General features: G+C 34.5%; 1 protein-coding gene across 6 annotated transcripts in view; it reads left to right on the plus strand.

The window, feature by feature from the left end:
- The window catches only part of Nkain3 (sodium/potassium transporting ATPase interacting 3), a 614497-nt gene that overhangs the window by 240135 nt on the left and 358409 nt on the right, over nt 1-15953 (plus strand). The window lies entirely within an intron of this gene.

Here is a 15953-nt window from a genome sequence, read left to right on the forward strand (position 1 = left end):
CCCTAATTTTATCTGGTATCTAGCGATGCCTTACTTTTTCTCTGTCTTCTGTTTTAATAGTCTCATCCAACAATTCTCAATCAGTAATTCCTTTGAGCATTCATGCGCAGTGACACAGACAGTTATTCTTTAGGACTCTCAGAAAAGAAACACTATTTGAAATTATGCAAAACTTCAGTTTGCACAAAGCAGATCAGGTGACTTTTAAAGTTGACTATGATCAGGTGATTTTTGAAAGATGCTCCAGGATGGACTTGCATAACATTATGCAGGATCATTTTCACTTTTGACACAATCGTAAAGAAGCCAAATCCATTGTCAGTGCAGTCACCCATGCTGCCTGCCCCAAGGTGATGGTAACTGTGATTACAGCAGGGCTCCCCAGATCCCAGAGATCATTCCAAGAGAGACTTCCAGACAGAAAACAGGTGCCTGAGCCCAGGGCAGGGGGAGCAAAACAGAGCCTCGAGGAGCTTCAGAAAATTACAGTTCTGATTGAATCTTTGCACATGTCCTTAGAGAAAGTTTTGTAGTTTTTTCTTTTGATTTCTACAGAGCAAATCTTAAACATAGCTCCAAGTTTCTACTGCCATAAAATTCATAGACATTAATTAATTGGAGCCAGGAAAGTATTTCTTTTTAGATTTAAGATTTTATAAGCTTTTCTTATAAAGATTTTTATATAAAGATTTTCTTATAAAGATTTTATAAGATTTTCCATATAAGATTTTCTACCAGTGGCAAATTTCAGAGTTTCTATATCCCTAAAATAATTTTTGCCCCTATGATTCCCATTGAAATTCTGTGTTTATCACTATGTAATCACTATTCATAATTTAACCCCACAACAGAATATTACTAGCTTATCAATTCTATGGTTACATATTTTATTAGTTTTCTACCTAATTGGCTCTAATTAGCTCCCAACTCTTAAATATAGTGTAAATATTTCACTAGGTTTAAACAACATTGTTAGTTATTTTACTTATTTTATATTCTTGGAAACGTGTCTCAGAACCCTGCTCTTTGAACATTCTCCAGGCCCTACCCTTTAGTCGGCAGCTGAAGACCTCCCTCAATCTTAGTGAGTATATTTTTTCCTATTACTTTTTGTCTTTCTCTTAAAAGCAATATCGCATTGCCTAGGCATTGTAACTATTACATCTAAATGTGAAATGTATGGTTACATTTTCAGTTTAGTCTTTTCTCACCATCGACTCTGAGAAGTATGATCAAAGAAATAATTTCACTTTTATGTGTTTAAAATTGTTTTATTCTATCTCAATATTCAATTAAAAATTTGAAGAGACATAAAATTCTGGGCTCAGCACTGCTTACTGTCTGAATTTTGAAGACATTACTTCATCGTTATCTAGCTTCTAGTTTTGAATTAAAATATCTAATGCCATTCTGATTTCAAATCTTTTGTATAAAATTTTCCATTCAAAAATATTATTTGAATCTTTTTGGTAACCAAAAATGTATGAGTACAAATTTTGTTCAGAAATGACATACTGATATAGTTTTTGCTGATTTTTACTCATTTCTTGGATGTTTGATTGGGGATAAAATCTGTTATCTAGAAACTTCGAGATTTGATAAATTTTCCTATTTTATTCTTACTATTATTTATTCACTTATTTTTTATTTTTCCACTCATCTTTTCCTTCTACTGATCACATCCTTGCTTTTTAATTCTATTTTCTGAGTTGTTTTACCGTATTTATTTTATTTATTGAATTTTCCAGTGTGTTATATTTTTAACTTCAATTTATTTTTCTCTATTTCTGTTTTTTCATAATGGTATTCTATTCTTATTTCATAAATGTGTTCTTCTCTTCTTCTTTTAAATTGTATTTTTCCTGCACAATCTTCTCCATTATTTTTATCCCCCCAACCCTCACCTGGGATGGAACTAGCGACGTCTCGCTTGCCAGGCTGACACTTATGCCGCTGAGCTCTGCTCCTTCTCCATTACTTTAAAAATATTTCAAAATTTATTATGCTTAAGGCATGTTGTGATCCCTAGATTGTATGCTGACATTCATGAATGAGTTAATTCAAAACTCTTTGCACACGAATTGGGCTCGTTCTGTGGGTGTTATTGTGTATGTCTGATTGGGTTATTTCACTAAAAAAAAAAAATGCAGATGACATTACCGGTAAGTCTTTTCTTTTGATCTGCTCTGATTTCTTGAAAAAGTGTTTCTGTCTAGTTCTGAGTGTAAGGCACTACTGTGTTTTAGAACTCAGTTGGGAAAGGAGTTGAGGAGGTGGCAGTTTGCGATATCAAACTTGTAGATTTTTGAGGTAACTCACTTTTATTACAGAAGTTTTGACCATAATGAGGCTTTGTATTACTTAAGAATCTAAATTTTCTCTGTTCTGTCTTCTGAAAGAATTGAGAAGAAATTATAATCATGGGGTGAAGGAGAGGATCTATGGTGTAATTGTTTTGATTTTTAAACAACATTAACTTGTTGTTTAATTTATACAACATTTAAAGCACACAAAATGTAGAAAATGATATATTGTGTATCTATATACTCACAACCAAAGATAATAACAATGCTCAGTGCAGCTAATGTGCTTAATATTTTTCATTATCATCCTGTCTCTGGTTTTTTAATTCATTTTCATTATATGTCTATACCTAAACAATATATAAAGCATTTCGTATATTGTTAAACATACAAGCTTTCTTTCAACTTTAATTCTCTGTGAGATAACCTGCATTTGAAGGGGTGAGTTTTTCAGCAGACACACACCTCAGAGGATGATTGCCAACCTTCCTGTTGCCCAAAATAATGATGCCACTACCTTCAAGAATTCAGTTCCAACTTTGTGTCATGTTTTGGACCAGTTTGTCACCTGCTGGCCTTTAGTAGCATTTCAGACTAGTAAGTTTCTCCTTTTTCCACCTTGTTCAAAGATGCCCCATTTACTATCCATAGAAAATTTAGAAATCATTAGTTTACCTTCTATGTTCATTCCATAGTCTTACATGTAAGTAACCATGTAAACCAAGTGCTAGTGGATCTTGTCTTCATTACTTCTTTAGTGACTCAGAGGTGGCACCATGATGATGCACCATAGCTTTGATGTGATGCTTTTAAGATACATTGTGAATCACTTTGCAGAACATCATTTGGGTTAATTGAATAAAGGAAATCATTAAAACATACTACTCATTAATGCCTTTAAATTGCCTATAATATTGGTCTTCAATATAACTGTTAGTGACTGTTACCATGTTAGAAATTAGCGCAAACACTAATTTCTTACCGGTTTATGGGTTCATTATTTATTGACCACTTTAGTATAAATCTTTATCAATGTGTAACATTTTGACATGTAAGAAACTGGAGACTTAAGATTGGTATTGAATTTAATTCATTTCAAGTTTTGGATTGTATCTACTTTAATAATACACAACTCTTTTGGCTGAATCGTCTAGGATTTGATTTTTGTTTTCCTTTTGATTTTTTTATCATCAGTGTAATAGTAAAACTCATAGAAAGTATATAAGCTTGTAATAAGGGCAAAAAATAAAAATCATCCAGAGAAAGAGTTTCAGTTACCAATATCTGCATACTTTCTTTAGCTTATTTTATAATCTTTCATTTGTGTTATCAATAAAATTGAGCATAAATTGAAAGGATTGTAGTTTTGTGATTACAATAACAATATGTAATCAGTAGTTAAAATTTGAAAAATATACAAATACATAGGAAGTGTTAACCTAATCTTACTTTTAGATTAATTAGAAAATCTTTTCTAATTTTCTACTTTTAATTAGAAAATCTTATTTTTCTAATACAACTTTAAAATCTTAAATATACATGTCGTAGGTCTCTTATTTTCAATCACAAAGTAATTAATCCACATTTAAAATGCAAGCATAGCACAGAATTGTATTGCTTAGTATGGAGATTCCCTTACCAGGAGTCTCCCTTATCAGCAGATTCCCTATTATTCCATAAATCTGTTCAAATTGTAAATTCTTTAATGTTTCTGCCACATTTTCCCTGATCTTTCTCTAAAAAATACATATTTCGTAAAAGCCAACAGCCTAGTATATATAAAACACACTAATGTAACTGGTTGTACACAATAGCTTTTTTTTTTTTTTAATTTAAGAGGAAAAAGAGAAAAACACAAAACAAACCAAAGCGGCGTAAGGGTACATGCAATACAGAACTACAAAACAAAACAAAACAAAACAAAACAAAAAAACATAACAGTAAGAAATTACCTGCTAGTAGATTACACACTATCTTCTTGAAAATAGTTCCTCAAATCACAGTATCAAAGAACACAAGGTGGACATTCAAACAGGGAGACTGCAAACAGCTGTGTTCAATGTTCCAAAAACATTGATAAAGTCAGCTATTTAACACCCCCAAACACACTTGCTGTTATATCCGTTAGAGCTCTTTTTCTTTTTTTTTCCCTCTCTTTTTTACAACAAAATTTACACATCTTGGATTTTATTACTCCTTAGTGCTTATTACTTTCTTTGGGGGGGGGGAGAATACAGTCAAATATGGCAAAACAAAGCTGTCAGTCAATACCAAGGATAGACATAGCACATGGTGTAGAACAGAGTACAAGTTTATCAACAATGGTTATCAACATTGTCCCTTGTTTCCTTAAAAAGAATTGTCTATCTTGTTAGATATTATAAAGTTGGACAAAACAGTAGAGAACAAGACCAATAAAACTTAGGCATTGTAAACATTACAGGACTTCCAAAGAAGACAATAGTCAAACCAGAATGGGTATCTTAGTGAATCTTATTGTCTTCTGGGAAGTATTTCCCGTGCGGTTTGAGTCCTGTTCATGAATTCTTTACCTACTCCTATGTCTCCAAGGTTTCTACCTATTTTGTCTTCCAATAGATTTAGTGTTTCTGTTTTAATATTCAGATCTTTGACCCATTTAGACTTTAATTTAGTACATGGTGATAGACATGGGTCTAGCTTTAGTTTTCTTGGAAACAACCCAAGTGCCCATCAACTGAGGAATGGGTAAAAAAGTTGTGGTATTTCTATGCAATGGAGTATTATTCAGCTATAAAGAAGGATCACATTGAGATATTTATCAATAAATGGGCGCAGCTTGAGACCATACTCATTAGTGAAATAAATCAATCTCGCATGTGTGAATACCGAATAGTTTCCCTAATGTAAATAATGATTCAATTATATAAAAATATGTGGTAACCATGATTCCCCATTAGGTGGCCTTGAAGCCTTATAAAGTTTTCACTCATTAATTAGAAAGGCTTTATTCTGGGCTTCTTGATATGAAAATATTTGAAGCTAGAGTATATGAAGTTTTATCCAAATATTTCAAGGAAAAAGACACTATGGTAACTACTATTAAGTCAGGTTATAAGGTGGTGAAGTACTAGGTTATTGAAACAGTCATGCTGTGACCTCTATTGTTATATCGTTATGTCCTGTTTTATCTCAATCTCCCCCTTATTGTTTCAAAAAAAATTATTTAGTCATTTCTTATGTTTGTCTTAATTAAAGAAAAAATTCAAAAAAATTAGGATATATAAATAGTAACTCTTTTCGATTTCCTATTAACTTGTTTTGAAGTCCTGTAGTACTCCCACGATCTTGTTTTGACTGATTAGACTCTGTTCCATTCTATATGATAGTATCAAGTTTGAAGACATAGGCAACTACTTTGAAGACAATAAGATTCACTAAGATACCCATTCTGGTTTGACTATTGTCTTCTTTGGAAGTCCTGTAATGTTTACAATGCCTAAGTTTTATTGGTCTTGTTCTCTACTGTTTTGTCCAACTTTATAATATCTAATAAGATAGACAATTCTTTTTAAGGAAACAAGGGACAACGTTGATAACCATTGTTGATAAACTTGTACTCTGTTCTACACCATGTGCTATGTCTATCCTTGGTATTGACTGACAGCTTTGTTTTGCCATATTTGACTGTATTCTTCCCCCCCCCCAAAGAAAGTAATAAGCACTAAGGAGTAATAAAATCCAAGATGTGTAAATTTTGTTGTAAAAAAGAGAGGGGAAAAAAAAAAAGAAAAAGAGCTCTAACGGATATAACAGCAAGTGTGTTTGGGGGTGTTAAATAGCTGACTTTATCAATGTTTTTGGAACATTGAACACAGCTGTTTGCAGTCTCCCTGTTTGAATGTCCACCTTGTGTTCTTTGATACTGTGATTTTAGGAACTATTTTCAAGAAGATAGTGTGTAATCTACTAGCAGGTAATTTCTTACTGTTATGGTGTTTTGTTTTGTTTTGTTTTGTAGTTCTGTATTGTGTGTACCCTTATGCCGCTTTGGTTTGTTTTGTGTTTTTCTCTTTTTCCTTTTAAATAAAAAAAAAAAAGAAGAAATTTAGGAGTGATTTCTCTAGATCTATAAGGTATGTTGATGGTATTTCTATTGGGATTGCATTGAATCTGTATAACAGTTTTGGGAGAATGGCCATTTTCACAATGTTTGTTCTTCCTATCCATGAGCAAGGGATGTCTTTCCATTTTCTGAGATCATCTTCAATTTCCTTTTTCAGTGTATTATAATTTTCACTGTATAAGTCTTTCACTTCTTTCGTAAGAGTAATTCCTAAATATTTCATTTTTTTGCTTGCTAATGTGAATAGTCCAGTTTCTCTTATTTCCCTCTCTGTAATTTTGTTGTTCGTGTATAGGAATGCTATTGATTTCTGAGTATTGATTTTGTATCCAGCCACATTACTGAATTTATTTATTGTATCTAAGAGTATTTCAATGGAGTTTAGGGGGTCTTCTATGTAGAGTATCATGTCATCTGCAAACAATGATAATTTAACTTCTTCTTTTCCTATCTTTACCCCTTTTATTTCTCTTTCTTGCCTAATTGCTCTGGCTAGTACTTCCAGTACTATATTAAATAGGAGTGGTGATAAAGGACATCCTTGTCTTGTACCCGATTTTAAAGTAAAGGCTTTCAATTTTTGGCCATTTAGTATGATGCTGGCTGTTGGTTTGTCATAAATGGCCTTTATTATATTGAGGTAAAGACCATTTATTCCAATTTTCTGTAAAGTTCTTATCATGAATAAGTGTTGGACCTTATCGAAGGCTTTTTCTGCATCTATAGAGATGATCATGTGATTCTTATTTTTGGCTTTATTGATATGGTGGATTACATTTATTGATTTGCGTATGTTGAACCATCCTTGCATTCCTGGGATGAATCCCACTTGGTCATGGTGTATAATCTTCTTGATGATTTGCTGGATCCTATTTGCCAATATTTTATTGAGGATTTTTGCATCTGTGTTCATTAGGGAGATCGGTCTATAGTTCTCTTTTATAGTTGGGTCTTTCTCAGGTTTTGGTACTAGAGTAATATTTGCTTCCAGGAATGACTTAGGAAGGATTGCTTCCCTTTCAATTTCATTGAATAGTTTGAGGAGTGTCGGCATTAGGTCTTCTTTATATTTCTTGTAGAATTCTGCAGTGAATCCATCTGGGCCTGGGCTCTTCTTGGTGGGCAAGGACCCAATTACATTATCAATTTCATTAGCAGAGATTGGGTTATTCAACAGTTTTATATCCTCTTGATCTAGCTTTGGTACTTCATATGCTTCTAAGAATCTGTCTATTTCTTCTGTGTTATCAAACTTTTGAGAGTAGAGGTTTTCGAAATAGGTGTTGATGATCCTCTGTATTTCTATTGGGTCTGTAGTGATTTCTCCTTTTTCATTTCTTATTGCATGAATTTGAGCTTTTTCTTTCCTTTTTTTAATAAGGTTGGCTAGGGGCTTATCGATTTTATTTATTCTTTCAAAGAACCAACTCTTTGATTCGTTGATTCTTTGGATTGTTTTCTTAGTCTCTATTGCATTGATTTCTGCTCTGATTTTTATAATTTCCTCTCTTCTTTTGGCTTTGGGCTTGACTTGCTCTTCTTTTTCTAGCTGTTTGAGGTGTAGCATCAAGTTATTTATTTGTATTCGTTCTGTTTTCCTGATGTGCGTACTCAGTGCAATAAATTTTCCTCTCAGAACGGCTTTCATTGCATCCCACAGATTCCGGTAAGTTGTATCTGCATTTTCATTTTCTTTTAGGTATTGTTTAATTTCTTCTTTAATTTCTTCTGTGACCCACTGATTACTCAAGAGTGTGTTATTTAGTTTCCATGTGTTTGCGGAATTTTTGCAGTATCCTTTGTCATTAATTTCTAATTTCAGAGCGCTATGATCCGATAATATGCAAGGGATGATTTCAACTCTTTTGCATTTGCTTAAATATGTTCTGTGAGCTAATATATGGTCTATTTTAGAAAATGATCCATGTACTGCTGAGAAGAATGTGTATTCTGATGTTGTTGGGTGGAACATTCTGTATATGTCTATCAAACCCATTTGTTCACAGGTGTGATTCAGTTCTGTTATTTCTTTGCTCATTTTCTGTCTGGTTGATCTGTCCCTTGGTGTCAGTGGTGTATTAAGGTCTCCTGTTACAATTGTGTTACTGATAATTTGAGTTTTCATTTCTGTTAATAATTGTTTTATATAACTGGGTGCTCTGGAGTTTGGTGCGTATATATTTAAGATAGTTATCTCTTCCTCTTGGAGTTTTCCCCTTACGAGTATGTAGTGACCTTCTTTGTCCTTTATGGTCATTGTTGGTTTAAAGTTCACGTTGTCTGCAAACAGAATGGCTACTCCTGCCTTTTTTTGGATTCCTGCTGCATGAAGAATTGTTTTCCATCCTTTGACTTTCAGTCTGTGAGTATCTTTCTGGGTTAGATGGGTTTCCTGTAAACAGCATATGGTTGGATTTTGTTTCTTGATCCATTCTGCTAGTCTGTTTCTTTTGATTGGTGCATTGAGACCATTTACATTAATGGTTATTACTGTTAAATGCTGGTTAATTGTAGGAATGTTATCTCTCTGCTGTTGCATCTTTATCTTTCTGTTCTGTTTAATTATTTGCTTTGCTTAGTGCTTTTTTCCTTTGTGTATCTAAACTGTCTTTCAATATTTTTTGCAGGGTTGGTTTGGTGTTCATGAAGTTCTTCAGCTGTTCTTTGTCATGGAAGTATCGTATTGCACCATCTATTTTGAATGATAGTTTTGCAGGATATATCAGTCTTGGTTGGAAATCATTTTGCTTTAGGATCTGGAATACTTCACTCCATGCTCTTCTTGACTTTATCATTTGTGCTGAGAAGTCTGCTGTGATTCTGATAGGTTTTCCTTTATAAGTGATTTGTCTTTTCTCTCTGACAGCTTTTAATAATCTATTCTTGTGTTGGATTTCTGGGATGGTGATTATTATATGTCTGGGTGTAGTTTTATTTTGGTTATGACTGTTTGGAGTTCTATATGCTTCACTGATCCTGATGTCAGTTTCTGATCTCATGCTTGGGAAATTTTCAGCTATTACTTCTCTAAATATCCTCCTGACATCCTTCATGTTGTCTCCCTCTCTTTCATTAATCCCTTTCATTCTTATGTTATTCTTCTTTGCATCGTCTTGCAGTTGTTGAATTGTTGTTTCCTGGTTCCTTGTTATTTTCAAAAGATCTTTCCTTTCCTGTTCACTAGCTGCAATCCTGTCTTCAAGGTTTGAAATTCTATCTTCACTTTCATTAAGGCGGTTTTTACAACTTTCAGTGGAGTTTTTTATTTCCTGTATATCTCTGTGCATCTGCATTATGCATTCTGTTTGTTTCTTGTATTGCTCGTCTAGGGATTCTATCTTTTTGTTTAGTTCCTCCAATTTTTTATCTGCATTTTCTTTAGATATATTTAGAATCTCTTTCATTTCTTTTATCATTTCTTCTTTTATCTGGGAGATTATTTCGAGTTTGAATTTCTTTAAAGCTTCCTGGAGTTGCTTGTCAATTTCAGTGGCTATTGTGTCCAATATATGAGGTGGATGGGATATATTTTCTTCTATATACATCGCTCCTAGGGTTTCTTGAGATGGGCTGGAGGTTTGAGGTTGTAATTTGGTCTTTCGTTTTGTCATTTTCCTATATTTCTGTGTTTCAAGTGTTATTTGAAAGCTTCCTCAGGATCTGTTGAAAATCCCCTTCTATGTTTGGAGCTACTGAGACTCTGGCGCCGCGCTACCCCAAGCCATTAGGCCTACAGAACCAGTGGCCCTCCTCTGCCTGCTCAGAACTCCGCAGTTCCAGACAAGCTGGGCCTCAGGGACACTGTGCGCCCACCTGCCCCTTGGAAGCTCCACAGTTCTTCAATCGCAGCCAGGTTAGGGTACTCACCACAGGCCGCAGTGCTTCAGGAACCTGTGGACCCTCCCTGATTGCAGAGATATCCACAGTCCTCCAGACACATGGAGAGGTCGATGCAGGCACCCCAAATCTGCCCAGCTCCTCCTCTGCAGACCTATGGCCAGGCGCGGCAGCTAAACAGGCTGGGCTAGGCTGGTAGTGTGGGCCAGCCCACCTATCGGGAGCTCAGCAGGTCTCCAAATGAAGCCGGAATGGGGAGGCTGATGTGGAAGCCTCAAACCCACCTCTCCTCTTCACTGCACCTGGAAGCCTGAGGGAACTCCAGCAGTTTGGGTGCAGATATCCAGAGTCTTCCAGACACACAGAGAGGCCAGTGAGGGCACCCCAGATCTGCCCAGCTCCTCACAATAGCTTTTAAGCTTTATTATATAAATAAAATTAAAGCATATATCTTATTCCACAACTACACACTCAAATTTCGTGATTCAAAATGAGCACATCTTCTAACTCAGGAGACAGAAGTCTATCTCATTCCTTCCAAAAACTGCACTGAATCAATACATAATAATTTAGATAAAAATTATCTAATAGGAAGCATCCATTTCTTTTGTTTTTTTTTTTTTTTGTTTTTACTATCAAGAAAACATTGCCTTTTTTGTCTTTTCCATTGCTAGTTACCAAACATCTGAGAAAAACAATTTAAAGGAGGTAAACTTTTTGGCTCATGGTTTGAGATCTTTCAGTCAATAGTTGTCTCTAAGGCAAAAACATCATGGTGCAACCATGTAGAGGAGCAGAGCTGCTTACCTAACAGCAGCCATAAAGCAGAAAAAGGAAAGAGCTAGAGAAAGAAAAAGACGGACCAGAGAGAGTCCCCAGGTCTTACCCCACTCCTTTCACCTAGGCCCCAATTCTAAGTCTTTATCACCTTCCAATTATGCTATCAAATTATTATCACATCAGTCAACTGATCCTCTGACGATAAAGCTTTTATGTACCAGCATACCATGGGAATACACACAGACATACAGAGCTGTATCATTTCCTAGGTATTTCTCAATCTAAACAGGTTGATAATCAAAATTAGCCATCCAGGCTGAATCTGGAGTTTGTGGATTCGTGGAGTACTGGCATTATGGGTGTGACAGCTACACCTACCCTAGAATGGGTAGTTTACATACAATATAAGGGACAGAAAGAGTCTTCACTTGCACTCCTCCTTTTCACTCTTATTATTTTTCTTTTTTCCTACTCCATGAACAGTTGCCCCTCTACCATGTTTTCTTGTTTTGGAGTCACCTGTTTATGAACTGAAACCCACAAACTGTGAGCTAAATAAACTTTTCCTTCCTTAATTTTATGTGTCAAGTATTTGGTGTAAGCAACAAGAGAAAAGTAACCAACACAAAAATTATTCAACCTAAAAGTCTAGGAATTTTTAATGTGAATAGAAGACTCAGTTGCATCCTCAAAACCAATATGTGATGCAAAAATACATAACATGAGAACTTCACAGAAATACTGAATAATGTCAGTCTTTAAGTGTTTTGTCAGTACATCTGTAGCAGTACAAATATGTTATTTCTTATTGCAATATACATGTTGCTGAATTTGATCATTCATCCAGACTTGATATTTTGCCAACAGAAAGTTGTTTGCTCCTGAATGTATGATGTTCTGTATAGAAAATGAAAAACTACATTTCCTAACAAACACTGCTTCCAGAGATTGGTCTATTCCACCTGTCTGAAATAGATTGATGAATTTGTTGTGTGCCTATTTCGGAATTTAAGAATAAGATTCAAAAGACTTTAACCAGACCATTCCTACTTTAAACCCATCCATGTTCTGGCAATAATAGCTAGAATGCATCAAAGGCAAGTTCCTTTGGGGTACAAAGCTGCTGCAATCTATAGGTTACTGGAAACAATAATTGTTAGTTTCAGACTTACTGTTGATGTTGCATTTCTGCTCTCAAGAGCACACATTGAAATAGTGAAGTGAGGGGAGGGATGACATTATGGTACCTATATGCCGAGTTGTACTTTTGTCTTGGTCTCCAACTAACACAACACAAGTGACACTCATTGTAGTTTTTGGTCCAGTTATATTATGATCATTTCTCCCAGATTACTGACCATCAATTATACTATGAGTGTGTCAATTTTAGCTGTTGATTTTCACTGTTTCTTTTTTCTTTCTGACTCAGAAACCGTGTGTATTTTAAACCAGAAGTCTCTTAATGGCCTTGAAATGAAATATTCCACATAATTTCACTTCCATTTTATTTTTTTTTACCTTTTAAAATTCTATTTAAAGAGAAAAAATAAAATAAAAAGGTTAAAAATAATGCATAATTTCAAAAACAGTAAGAAATCACTAGTTGATAAATTGCATATTGTCCTCTTAAAAATAGTTGTTCAATTTGCAAAAAGTAAAGCATGGACATTCAAACAGTGACATTCAAACAGTGACAAAATGGACATTCAAACAGTGAGGCTGCAAACAGCTCTGTTCAACGAGCCAACAAAAACTTAGTAATATGGTTATCAGTCCTACACACTTAAATATACATGCAGTTATATCCTTTAGAGCACTGTCTTTTCCTCTCATTTTTACAATAGCAATTACACATTTTTGGTTTTATTACTGCTACATTTGTTATTACTTTTTACATAGAGATACAATGTGATATTTATAAATATGATTCTTCTCTATTTCACCAATGAGGATAGTCTCAAGTTGTCTCCATTTTCCTATGAAGGCTCAAGATCATCCTTTTGATAGCTGAGTAATATTACATTGTAGAAAAATACCACATCTTTTTCATCTATTGTGTGGGTTATGGGCATCTTGATTGTTTCCAAGATTTAGCTATTACAAATTGTGCTGCTATGAACATGGCTGTATATATATATATATCACTGTGATATAAACTTTTCAGTTTTTCTGGGAAAATATCCAGGAGGAGAATAGCTGGATTGAATGGAACTTCCAATCCTAGTCTTCTGAGAATTCTCCATACGGATTTCCATAGTGGTTGCACCAGTCTACACTCCCACCAACAGTGGAGCAATGTTCCTCACCAATATTTGTTATCAGTTGATATTTTGATGGCAGCTATTCTTTCTGGGGTGAGATCAAATCTCAGTGCTGTTTTAATTTGCGTTTCTGAAATGACCAGTGATGGTGAACATTTCTTCATGTATTTATTTGCCATTTGTATATCTTCATCTGAGAGCTGTGTGTTCATCTCAAATGTGCATTTTTGGAGAGGGACTTTGAATTGGGGGGCTTGATGTTTTTCAATTCTTTATATGGTCTGGATATAAGTCCTTTGAGGAGCTGCTGGCTAAAATTCTTTCCTATTCTGTGGGTTTTCTTTTCACTCTGTTGGTAATTTCTTTTGAAGTGCAGAAACTTCTGAGATTTCAGTTGTTAATTCTTTGAAATGCTTTCCATGCAGTTTGTGTTTTGTTCATGAATTCTCTTCCTACTTCTATGTCTCCAAGATTTCTACCTACCGTGCCTTCCCGTAGATTTAGTGTTTCCATTTTAATATTTAGGTCTTTGATCCATTTAAATTTTAGTTTTGTGCATGGTGATCAGCACGGGTCTAGTTTCAGTCTTCAGCATGTGGAGAGCCAATTTTTCCAACACCATTTATTAAAGAGGCTATCCTTCTTCCTGTGAACATGTTTGGCCTCTTTGTCTAATTCAGGTGGCTGAATGTCTTTGTAGTTGTGCTTGCATCTTCTAATCTGTTGATCCTCAGGTCCATTTCTTTACCAGTAGCATGCTGATTTTATCACTGTGGCTTTGTAGTATAGTTTCAAGTGAGGAATTGAGATACCTCCTGCTTTATCTTTGTTGCCCACAATTGCCTTTGCTATTCTAGGTTTCTTCAGTTTCCAAATGAATTTTAGGGATGTTTTCTCTAGATCTGTGAGGTACGTTAATGGTATTTTTATTGCAATTGCTTTAAATATGTATAATAGTTTGGGAGTATGACCATTTTCACCATGTTGGTTCTTCTTAGCCAAGAACAAAGAATATCCTTCCATTTTCTAATATCCTCTTCAATCTCCTTTTTTAGCATACCATAATTTTCAGCATATAGGTCTTTCACATTCTTAGGTTGATTCCTAAGTATTTCATATTTTTAGATGCTATTGTAAAGGGCGATAGTTCCATAATTTCTTGCTTGGTAAGTTTTTTGTTTGTGTACAGGAATACTATTGATTTTTGAGTGTTGACTTTGTATCCAGCTACACTACTGAATTTGTTTATTATCTCTATTAGTCTTTTAATGGAGGCTTTTTTTTGTCTTCTATGTAGAGTATCATGTCATGTGCAAATAGTGATAATTTAACTTTTTCCTTTCTTATCTTTATTCCTTTTATTTCTCTCTCTTATCTGATTGCCCAGGCTAGTGTTTCCAGAACTATATTGAATACTAGTGGAGATAGTGGACTTCCTTGTCTTGGTCAAGATTTTTAGAGTGAAAGCTTTCAGTTTTTGTCCATTTAGTACAATGTTCCTATTGGTTTGTCATAGATGGCCCTTCTGAGATTGACATAGGCATCATGTGTTCTGAGTTTCTGAAGGATTATTATCATGAACCTGTGTTGGACTTTATTGAAAGCTTTTCTGCACCTATTGAGATGACCGCATGGTTTTTGTTTTTGACTCTGTTGATGTGGTGTATTACACTTATTGATTTGTGTGTGTTGAACCATCTCTGCATTCCTGGAATGAATCCCAGTTGGTCGTGATGTATAAGATTCTTGATGATTTGCTGCATTCTATTTGAATCTTTGCATCAATGTACATTGGTGAGATTGGCCTATAGTTCTCCTTTTTTGGTTGGGTCTTTCTCTGTTTTTTTTTTTAATCAGAGTAATATTTCCCCCCAGGAATGATTTAGGGAGGATTGCTTCCTTTTCAATTTCATTGAAGAGTTTAAGGAGTGTTGGCATCAAATCTTGTCTAAATTTCTTGTAGTATTCAGCAATCAATTCATCAGGACCTGGGCTTTTCTTTGTTGGTAAGTTTTTAATTACATTTTTAATTTCAATAGCTGATATTGGATTATTCAAAATTGCTATATCTTCTTGGTTGTGCTTTGGTAGTTTATATGTTTCTAGAAATCTGTCCATTTTCTCTGTATTTTCCACTCTATGTAAGTGGAGATTTTCAAACAAGGTATTCAGGATCCTTTGAATTTCCATGGAATCTGTAGTAATTTCCCCCTTTTCAGTCCTTACTCCATGATTTGGGAGTTTTTCTTTCTTTTTCTTTATAAGTTTAGCTAGAGGTTTGTCATTTTGTTTATTCTCTAAAAAAATCAGCTTTTTGATTCATTAATTCTTTGTATATTTTTAGTTTCAATTGCATCTATTGTTGCTCTAATCTTTATAATTTCCTCTCTTCTATGAGCCTTGTGTTTAACTTGCTCTTTTACTAGAGCTTGAGATGAAGTATTAGGTTGTTTATTTGTGCTCGTTCTGCTTTTTTGATGTGGCACCTTATTGCTATATATTTTCTTTTTAAGACTGCTTTCATTGCATCCCATAGATTACAGTATGTTGTTTCTGCATTTTCATTGAATTGTAGGTATTGCTTTATTTCTTCTTTAATTACATTTGTAGCCCACTGGTTGTTCAATAGGTTTTTATTTAATTTCTATGTATTTATGCAGGTTTTGC

Source organism: Cavia porcellus, unplaced genomic scaffold, assembly GCF_034190915.1.
Source record: "Cavia porcellus strain 051 isolate PalLab524CR breed Dunkin Hartley unplaced genomic scaffold, mCavPor4.1 scaffold_10, whole genome shotgun sequence".
Taxonomy (NCBI): Eukaryota; Metazoa; Chordata; class Mammalia; order Rodentia; family Caviidae; genus Cavia; species Cavia porcellus.